The sequence below is a fragment of the Anguilla anguilla genome, chromosome 5, assembly GCF_013347855.1.
Source record: "Anguilla anguilla isolate fAngAng1 chromosome 5, fAngAng1.pri, whole genome shotgun sequence".
NCBI lineage: Eukaryota > Metazoa > Chordata > Actinopteri > Anguilliformes > Anguillidae > Anguilla > Anguilla anguilla.
The window spans coordinates 30,852,125-30,862,311 of record NC_049205.1 but is presented as its reverse complement, the minus strand read 5'-3'; the positions used below and the strand labels follow the sequence as shown (position 1 = coordinate 30,862,311).

The window sequence follows — 10,187 nt, the reverse complement described above, 5'->3', positions numbered from 1 at the left end:
GACTTTGATTTTAGTGTAGTTCAGGACCACCAACACTTCGTAAATCGACATAAATTCGTTATTTTTCCCTCCAGAGATTGAAATAAATAGAACCAAGCACATGCTACGGCAGAGAATGACGGTCCCAAAAAAACGTGAGAAATCTTTTATTTTTAATCGCTATAGATATTTTACAATCAATGATTTTTTAAGTCAATAGGATTTTAACATTGTGCTGTGACGTCACGAACCAGACACCCCCTGGAGGCAATTTGATTTACAAGCTCAATAGGCTTGTTTGAGATTAGCTAGGCATGCGCAGTTTTGACCACCGCCTTGCCAAACGCATTATATGACGGTTAGAATGTTGTCCGATTTGCTCTGGAAATCCGACTGCGCCAGTCGCAGAAATCTCACGGGAGCGAGGCGCTTGCAGTTTTGAGAAGGGTCTGCCTGTAGCAAGCTGGGGAATCTCCACCAGGAGAATCTCCCCGGAGAGGACCGGGAGCACGTGACCTCCATGTAGCGGACCCAATGAAAAAGTGTGGAAGGACCGGAAATTGCGTAATGTCTACGCCACAAACGGAACTCACGTGACCCAAATAAAGTGTTCTCATCAGAGACTGTAAAAAATATGGACAAAGCTACTGTGACGTCACCCATTGCCTCTCCGTGGGTCTGTAATACACGTTTTGAAGCTCAATGGCGGGCGCGGCCATGTTCTCGATTTGGAGCCAAAACCATAGAGTTAAGCGGTCTTGTGATTTTTACAATGTGATTGACAGTCCGGTGCGGAAAAGCCCATCAACCTGAACGAACGATTGCAGAACAAACTTGAGGCTAGCTGACTGTCTGCCGTTATGTTTTAAAATATATGATCAAATGTTTACGGAATTTAATTTCCATCCGTGACTGTACTGTGTCATGTAATCACGTTGTATGTATGACATTAATAATACAATTATGTTCAGTTATCTTCAATTTATGTTTCTCGGCAAAACGGATATGCTTAGCTAGCATATCAGCTTGCCAGTGAGCTAGGTAAGCTATCCGTGGTTAGCTCACGCATTAGCAATATGAACTACAGGGGAGGAACATCGACTGCACTGATGGTCAATCAATCAGAGATGTGTAGACTACTGGTGATTTGACTAGGCTAATTTTCATATAACTGTCTGGTAGACCTGCTGTTAACCAAGCAAGTTATCGTCGTAGGGTTTCGCCACAGTCAGTTAATGAGCCATTAACTGCTACTACTCCTTCGCCGTTTGTGGTGTTTACTTGCTGGGTGACGCTAGCTGGCCGATCGTTCGCAAGTCACTTTTTACCGAATAAAAATTAACACTGTCAGCGGTGATTAACAAATCTACCAAGTATTTTAATAACTGATTTACAGGCGTGTAAATATGACAACGCACTTTGAAGAGCAAGTTTTCCACCTGTTGCATAAAGACAAAAATAATGTACATTGAATTTCTAATTATTATTATTTTCTTGCTAGCTTCTAGCTTTGTCACATTCGTGCAGCATAGCTCAGGTAGACATTTACGGGATGTACACGACTGACAAGCCGTCAAACACGTTTGACAGATGGAATATTTGCCGGTTAGGGTTAGCTAGCTAGTCAAATGGCTTGGTAGCCGAAGTTGCGAACTGTTTTAGCATAGGCTACTGGACTACCACATATAGCAAATAAGCGTTAGCTGATTAAGAATTCTGCCAACTAATTATTTGGTTAAGTGGGCTAAAGGAAATAGTAAAAATGACTTGGCTACCGCAAAACTTCAGAGGAGGATTATTTTATGGTCGTCTAGTGCAGCTGTAAATAGCACACGCTATAATGAAACCACTACAAAATGGGATGCCTGCATTTTCTGACTTCGCACAGGTGGATCGTGGTCGGAGCCGCAATGTCAAGGCCAAGAGACGCCACCTCCCACCCCAGTGACCACAGATTGTAGCCCCTACTGTAGCTCAGTCCTCTGCAGTAATCCGGAAGTGACGCAAGCTGTACCTCATTGGTCCAGAAGAAATATTGGCACTGTGCCCAAATGACGCAATAAATCATGAAATCGACTGATGGACAGTCATAAGACGAATAAAATACACCTATTATGACTATTTGTTCTTGTGAGAAAAAATTATTGACTTTGTATTTTGATCGCATTTGTACCGTAGACTTACATGGAAACCGGATATGAAAACACCTATACTGGAGCCATCCGTAGTGGCGCTAGTGAGCAACCAGGAACTACAACACCAGGAAATGAGCTTCAAAAACGAAGTCTGGTTTTGGCCGCTTGGTTCTCATACATTTCGCTGGAGTCAAGTTATCTCAGTGCTACGACGAGAAGAGAACGGAGTAAACAACAGAACTTTTTAAAGCGACATTGATGGAGGTAGGTTTCTTGAACATACGAAGCTAAAGCCGAGATATATCAGTGTTGTACTACTTTCAATAATTAAAATATAACTTATTAACAAGGAAGCTATTGTAATGGTTTGGTGAGGGGATACTGTCTGTAGAAACTTACGCAAATGTTTGCTACGTGTGTTAGCCTTGGTCATTGCTACTCGGTGTCACTTGCGCAAATTATTATTGAATGCGGGCGAATATATGACATGTTGAAGACTATCATAAGGTTAGCTAGATGTTCTGTATATGCATTTTGCAGCCTCTCCCCCGAAACCCTTTAATGCCCTTATAAGTGGTCATCCATTTATGATGCCAAAATATTGTTTCCTTAAACCGTTTTTTTTGTTTACATTGGCTATATGTTTGTTGCACCACAGTGCCATTGTTTGGCGATACACTAGTTGGAAGCAATATCCTGACATTTATTCTGCAATAGTTTCCCAATATATTTGATTATCATATGTAGTCGCTGGGTGGTGCATATACCCCTGGTTATGAATTAGTGGTTTTAATCCAAACTTAAAGCTAGCAAGTGTATTTTTACTATCTAAACAAATTATTAACCCCTTGCTGTGAAGTGAAATCAAGACCACTGTCCTTTTAATTGCAATTTGGAACACATAAATGTTACTTGAAATAAAATTTTAATCTGTATCTGTTTTAGATGTATATATCCTTCTGGAATGCTGGCTCTCCATCAATGAAAGAATGCAACACGTGCTGCCAACGCTTATTCCACTGCCCGCTGAGCCCAATCTTTGAACCATCAAAGGTGACAAATATTCAGAGGCATGTGAAATCACATGCAAAAAAATGCTGTGCATTTCAAAGATATGCTGACGTTAAACCCATATTCCTGTCTATTTGAAATGACACCAATTCTGCCTAGTCTGTTCAAACTGGTGCCCGTTCTACTGTACATCTCCTTTGTAAGCTAAGAAGTTCCTTTCAGCTGACTACATCAGAATCTGTACTATTGGCATTTTATGAGAGCTGAAAATGTACAACATTGTTAACCAGAAATTATATCTGGGTGGGTAAATTGATGGATATGCTGTAGAACATAGTTTGTCATTGATTTATAAATATACCCATATATCCTGGGCTTTCACTGATGGTTTAATTGTGGTACATATGGCACTGGCCTGATATGCATTCTGTGTTTGCAGTTTGCTTCTACCTGACCCCTTCCTGCATGTTAGCTGAGACAATCCTCTTGTCAGAACAGATACCTACCTCCGCCACTTTCAGAGCAAATCACCAAAAACTCTGTGTAGTCAGGTAAATTAATCCAGCATTTGTTTTACTCTGTTCTTGAAAAGCTTGACAATGCTCTTTAATATTATATAAATGTAAAGCACTTGTGACCAGGGTTTTGAAAAGTGCAATACAAAATAAGTTATGTCAGATTGTTTAAATATGTAAATGTATTAAATCTTTAGACTGTCAAGCTCATGAAGCTGATAGCATCTGCTACCAGTGTGCAAGAAAAAATTGACAGAGGTGAAATCAACATGATGGGCTACCTCTTTGATGTCATACTTCAAGAGGTAAGATGTGAATGCTGAGTTATTGCTGACTGATATTGGTTACATGACAAACAATAACAGTGATGTGTAAAGGGGACTAGTGACTTGTGTTTTCTGTTTTAAAGGTAATCATCAAGATCTTGAAAAAGAATGAGGGCTTCAGCTGCTATCGGGCAGAATTTGCCATGGCCAGCGGATTTCACCATTAAAGGCTGAATAAATGTGATAGTCTTGATTGTATTTATTTTGGATGTTTGATTAAAGAAAAGTCTATTGTAACAAGTGGTTTTTGTCTCATTTTATTAAGCCTATTCAAATTTTGACATGTCTCATTGCTGCATAATTTCCTGAGGAATTATGATTCTTTGGTGTACAACTACATCTGAGATTTAAGTGTCCACAGTTATGACTCGATGTTTGAATGGTGAATCGTCATCCGCTTTTCGGCGACATGAAAGCGTATATTTAAATAGCGTTGGTGCATCTAATCCAGGAGTGAGATTTATACTCGGGAGACTTCGGTAAGATTAAAATGAGTTTAATCAAAAATATTCTCATTATACATTAATAATTAAATTGTCATGAACTGATTAATCATTAGACGTTATCAGTTGTATTCCCTAAGAAACACCAGACTCATAAATGCACATAAACAGGTGTGTCTCCAGAGAAGAGACAACTCCCTTTTAAGGTAAGCATGGTATCGTAGATGCGAGGGTATCGTAGTCATAGCATATCGAGACACTTCTAAAACTAATTATAGGCCTACTGTAAGGCTACAGTGAATACATGTACATTTAAATAAACTAATTAAAATATGCATTATATATAATTTATACATGAAGCCAGCATTATGCCCGGCTTATTATTAGCCTAGTACGGAGCACTAAGGGTGTTAACGTAGCTAAGTGCTGCGTTGTAACCAGAGACTTATCGACCGTTAATTAAAACGACTCGAATATACAAGTGGTAACATCTTACAAAACAACTCGTTTCCTAAATAAAGGAGGTCAGGTGACTTGAATTCATGGTGTGCAGGTTACGCAATTTCCATGTCCTTCCACTTTCTTCATTGGGTCCTTAACATGGAGGTCACGTGCTTCCTGTCCTCTCCGTGGAGATCGATGGTGGAGATGCTCCTGGTAGATTCGGGGTGTGGAGGTTACGCAATTTCCGGTCCTTCTGCTTTTTCATTGGGTCCTCTACATGGAGGTCACGTGCTTCCGGTCCTCTCCGTGGAGATTCTCCTGGTGGAGATTCCCCAGCTTGCTGCAGGCAGGTTGTCTTGTGGCAGTTTTCAGGGCTAGGCGACGCAGTTGCTCTCCACCGACTGCACAACTTCATGCATGATGGGAAACGACTTGCTCTGGTTTGAGCGAAGCGCCTATTGGCTCAGAAAAGCTGTCACCACCCACAAGGAAGTTATGAGACTTCTATCTTATCCATCATTATTCCAAGATAAACTTAATGAACTGTCAGACAGACACCAAATGATTTTTATCAGAGTACTGACATTCACAATTGAATGCTTTACACATTACTCATAAATGCTGTCTTACTAAACATCTCTGCAATGGAGTTCATATCGAAATAACTATCAAAACCCCTGAATAAAATATAATGAGAAAGTAATTAGTAGAAGCTCTAGGTACACAAACTCCTTTATCCAATAATAATAATAATAATAATTAAAGCCGCAAGCGGCGTTGGGAGGGGTCCAAGCATTGGCACTATCGCGTCCCCATGGAGCAATTTTTAAATGGCTTTGTCCTCATGATCATATACCTTCACCCACCATATCTGCTGAATATCATGAAGAGAAATGGATAGGAATATGTGTCTGACATAGTAAAATATTGATGACTTATGGACAATTTTGTGCTAAGAGACGCTGTCGGATGACTTGGTTGCGTCACCATGGATGTGTCCTGGTCGCTTCCCGTAAAGGCCTTTACTATGTCGTAACACTTAGATGGCATGTCATAACACTTAGATGGCCTGGCGTGTATGTAAAGCTGCAGCGCGTCCATGCCGCAACTAAAAAAGGCATCAGACTAGTGTTGTCATGATACCAAAATTTTGACTTTGATACCAATACCACGTTTAGTATCACGATACTCAATACTGAAACGATACTGATTCAATACTCGGTACATAACGATACTGAAATTACCTTAATAGATCAGAAACGTAATGTCCACAAGGGTTGACCTCATTTTCGAATTCACAGTTTATTAAAAACCTGGTTTATTAACAACCTTTAAGTTGAAACCTGTTCAACATATTAATAAGCATAGGCCTATAGTGTTACAACATTAAACAATAGAAAAATATATTAAATATATTTCAAAAATTAAACAGTTTTAAACTAAATAATCTTTATACAGGTCTTTCACTTTTACATAGATCTAAAAATAGCATATTTTAATAACAATACAGCATCTTCCTATAATAAAATATTTCCAAATTGGAACACCTATTGCCACTGAGGTGAACTGAGTCGACGCTTGCGCTGTATCAACGAGTGAGTGCACAAGCGTAAGTCAACTCACTTGGCAACCTTAGTTGCTACTGCCATCTAGCGAAGATTCTGACAAATTACACTTTTCATCCTCTCAATCAGTAATGCGGGAGACACATTTCCCTGGCTTTTACATTTGACACAAAACTACCGAACGTCGGAAAATTCTAATACCAAACCGTTTCTTTTTTTTTTTTAAATACCAAAAAAGTGCTGAAGTTTCGGTATACCGTGCAACACCACGTCAGACACATATTCCAATCCATTGCTCAGTTTAGCAGAGAATGCACATTTCAGAGCGCCTCAGAGACAGATAGGATAATAATACATATTTCATATAGCCTAATAAATACGACATTTAAAAAAATGAAACAAAAAACGAAATATCAACTCTACATCCCTGCTAGCATGCGTGCTGCGCGAAGAGTACCTTATTATTTATTTTGACATTGGCAGACTACAGCATTTGCGTCTTTTGTTTTTATTCAATAGTAATTGCAGCGAGAAACTGCAGCTGTAGACACAAGAAAGTTTGTTATATTATGGTAGCAACGGAATGAAGCAGACTACATATGGCAGGAGGTAGCCTGACACAGCTGTGCCGGATTCACTGGGGGATGGATTATTGGAGTCTGGGTGCACATGCAGATCGTAAGCCGATTCACCGGTCGCGGGAGTTGGGGGCGTGGCGCAGCTGTTTCGTGTTTGCCCTAACAAGCTTGCAGGGTTAAAGAGGCAGGTGAGAGGGAGAACGCGAGAGACGCCAGGGGTGAATGTTGGGTTCCTCAGATGAGGATTTGTCCTTTTTTTGTTTTAAGTTAGTTTAGTTTTTGTTGAGGTTGGGTTTGCTTTCCTTTTGCTATTGTTATTTCTGTTTCCTTCTTTTGTATGAGCTGTCTCCTGTCTTGGTGGTGGCTGGCTGGCGGTCCCGGACGCTGCACTGGTGCCACAAGGAGCGAGCTGCACCCGGACCAAGTGGAAAACGTGGTGGGATTCAGGGAGGAGCGGCGCTGAGCAGAGCCGCACTGGTCCTGTGGCAAGGACACTGCGCTACTTCGGCAAGGACCAACGCCGCAAGGGGAGACTCTAGACAAGCCCTGACGAGGGCGGAGGAACAGCGAGTCTCCCACTCTGTGAGACTGTACAGCACGGACCAGGACCGGAGCCGGCGCCAACTCGCTCTCCAGCTGCAGGGCGCAGCAGGGACTCTGTGTGGCAAACAGTGGGACTTCAATAACGTCTCCCCCCTCCGGTAGCGGGGCTGAGGCACAGGGGGGCCAGAGTGGGTACACTGTTTTTCTGCTGAGTGTGGGCACGTGTGAGGGGAACCCCAGCGGCTTAAAAGTGTGTGGTGTGTGAGGGGTGTCGCTCCTACCTGCGTCGGGGCTTCGTGGAAGGGAAGGGGAGGGCCAGAGTGGGAGAGTGCTAGAGGAAGCCGGGGGCAGGAAGGAAGGGTGGGGTTGGTGCGAGATTGTGGCGTGCTCTGTTTTTATGAATTAACCATTAAATAAAAGTTTCCCTTTTACCTGCCTTGTCCTGATCTCCTGGTGGTGGGTGGGTTCCTGGAGAAAAAAAAACATTGTTAGGTGGCGGGAGGCAGCGCGGGGCTGCTCCTGACTCATATATAGGCTATATTTACCGTCATTGTTTTATTATACCAGCGTGTTTTCGCCCGTTTGCAGAGAAACTCAATTAATATCAATAAAAATGGTTTATCTATTTCTCAGCATAATGACGGATGGGGATGGGACGAAAATAATTTTCAACCGTCCACCACGTTTTAGCAACCTTCCAACACTCGTCATCACTGTTCCATGCGTCACAAAAACTATTACACTAACGCTTACATTGCAGTGTGAAATATCCACATTATATAATACCACTAACACTCAATTTCAAAAATAACGTATATAACCGAAATATTTTGAGCAGTAATACTTACATCGCAATATGACATTTTATCTGTGTTTAGTAGTAGCCTATAGAGACAGAAAATCAATGACAAAGTCCTATCCGCTTCTGTTTTGCGTCAGAAAACGATGTCAGATAGGTCTGTCAGCAAAGATATGGCTTAGCTATGCCCCGAAGTCCTGAATAATAATAGTACTCTCCAAGAAATTATGAAAATCGTTAGGTGCATCGTCTTTAATGCTACGCCACAGTGAGTGCGTAAGTGAATGCGATGATAAGAAAATTTTCCGTTACGCTGACCGATAAAACGCTATTCCAAAAGCAAAATCAGACATGTTATACATCATTAGAATGCTTATACTCTCACCTACTGAATAAATGAATTGTCAATCAAGCCAGGCTGTACTAAAAAGGGCGACAACGCCGTAAGCAACAGGTGTGGTATTACGCACAGCTATTTTTGAAGGTAGCCTACCCAGGGATCACACAATGCGCGTATATTTCATAAACGACTTGTCCAAGACGATATATGACCACTCAGTCGCAAAAGGGACATCTCTACACGTAAAACCAGTGGTAAGATTGTATATTTATTCAACGTTTAGTCCCAGATATTGACTGTAGAATGATATGGTATAATTTTAAAAAACTTAGCCTCGCTTATTTCGTTATTCAGTGAGCAGCGTTTTCACTGCTGTATTGGCATATTTTAGGGCTAATGTCGGGTTTATCTTCTTGCTACGGAATATTACATTACATTACATTACAGGCATTTGGCAGACGCTCTTATCCAGAGCGACGCACAACAAAGTGTATAACCATAACCAGGAACAAGTGTGTCGAAAACCCTAGAGAGAAATACCGTTCCAAGTGCAGGGAACAACCGCTAGTTCAACTTGGACCCTGTAGGTTAAACTAATTAACACTAACACAAACAAGAACAGCAACAACGCAATCTATGCAAAAAATTCAAGCAATAGTTAAGAAGAGTGCATTAAGTCACCTACGAAACAGCTACCTAGTTACAACCCTAAGATTACAGTCAATTTAGAGATTAAATTGAGAATACGATTTCTCTCAGCATAATGACGAATTTAAAGACTAAACGAACTCACCCGATATTGTCTTCAAATGGATCCATGCCAAAGAACAGTAATGATTCATCCTCTCAAAAAGCTTTTACTAACAAACTTTTAGTAGCAAAAACGAAATACAAACTCGCCATCCATGCTACCTGGGTCATTCTATGAAAATGGTGGCTTTCCTGTCCCGGCCTTATTCACCAGGAAAAACACTCAAAAGTGTCAGACAATGACACAAAATATAAATTTTTTGTTTTAATTTAAGTGTTTTGTTGTTAATAAAACATATGTAAGACAGTTATATTGCAAACCATTTTTTTAATATACTGTAGAGCATGGTCAGTGCCATGAAATTGGCTTGTCCTTCGGGTAAGGAGTCATGGTTTAGTGACATATTTTGAGCTAAAATATATGTTTTTCTCCCCCTTTAAATGTCATAATACAAAGGAAAGTATTATAGTTATTTAGTAGACTACTTAAGAAACTAAAATATCAACTAAATATTAAAAATAATTTATAGGGAATAGCTGTCCCTTGATTTCATGTCACTGGTGTTACCATTTCTAAAAACCACCACTTTGAAAAAATGCAACATCCTTGCCAACTTCTTCCTGGGTCAAAGGTTCATTGGAGGCGGGGCTGTTTTGAAAAGCACAAGGTGAGTGTTCATATGTTAACAATTTTATGCATAAATCAGTAATTTCATGCGAGGACTTAAGATGTGTCACTGGTGTTATACAGTTTATAGT

At 40.6% G+C, this 10,187-nt stretch overlaps 1 long non-coding RNA gene across 1 annotated transcript; it reads left to right on the top strand.

Moving 5' to 3' along the window:
- The first annotated feature begins 2,240 nt into the window (after window positions 1-2,240).
- Window positions 2,241-4,203, top strand: LOC118228097. Its single transcript, XR_004765406.1, has 5 exons — window positions 2,241-2,378; window positions 3,060-3,167; window positions 3,565-3,676; window positions 3,838-3,945; window positions 4,050-4,203. It is a non-coding gene; the product is annotated as an uncharacterized LOC118228097 (long non-coding RNA).
- The last annotated feature ends 5,984 nt before the right edge of the window (window positions 4,204-10,187 follow it).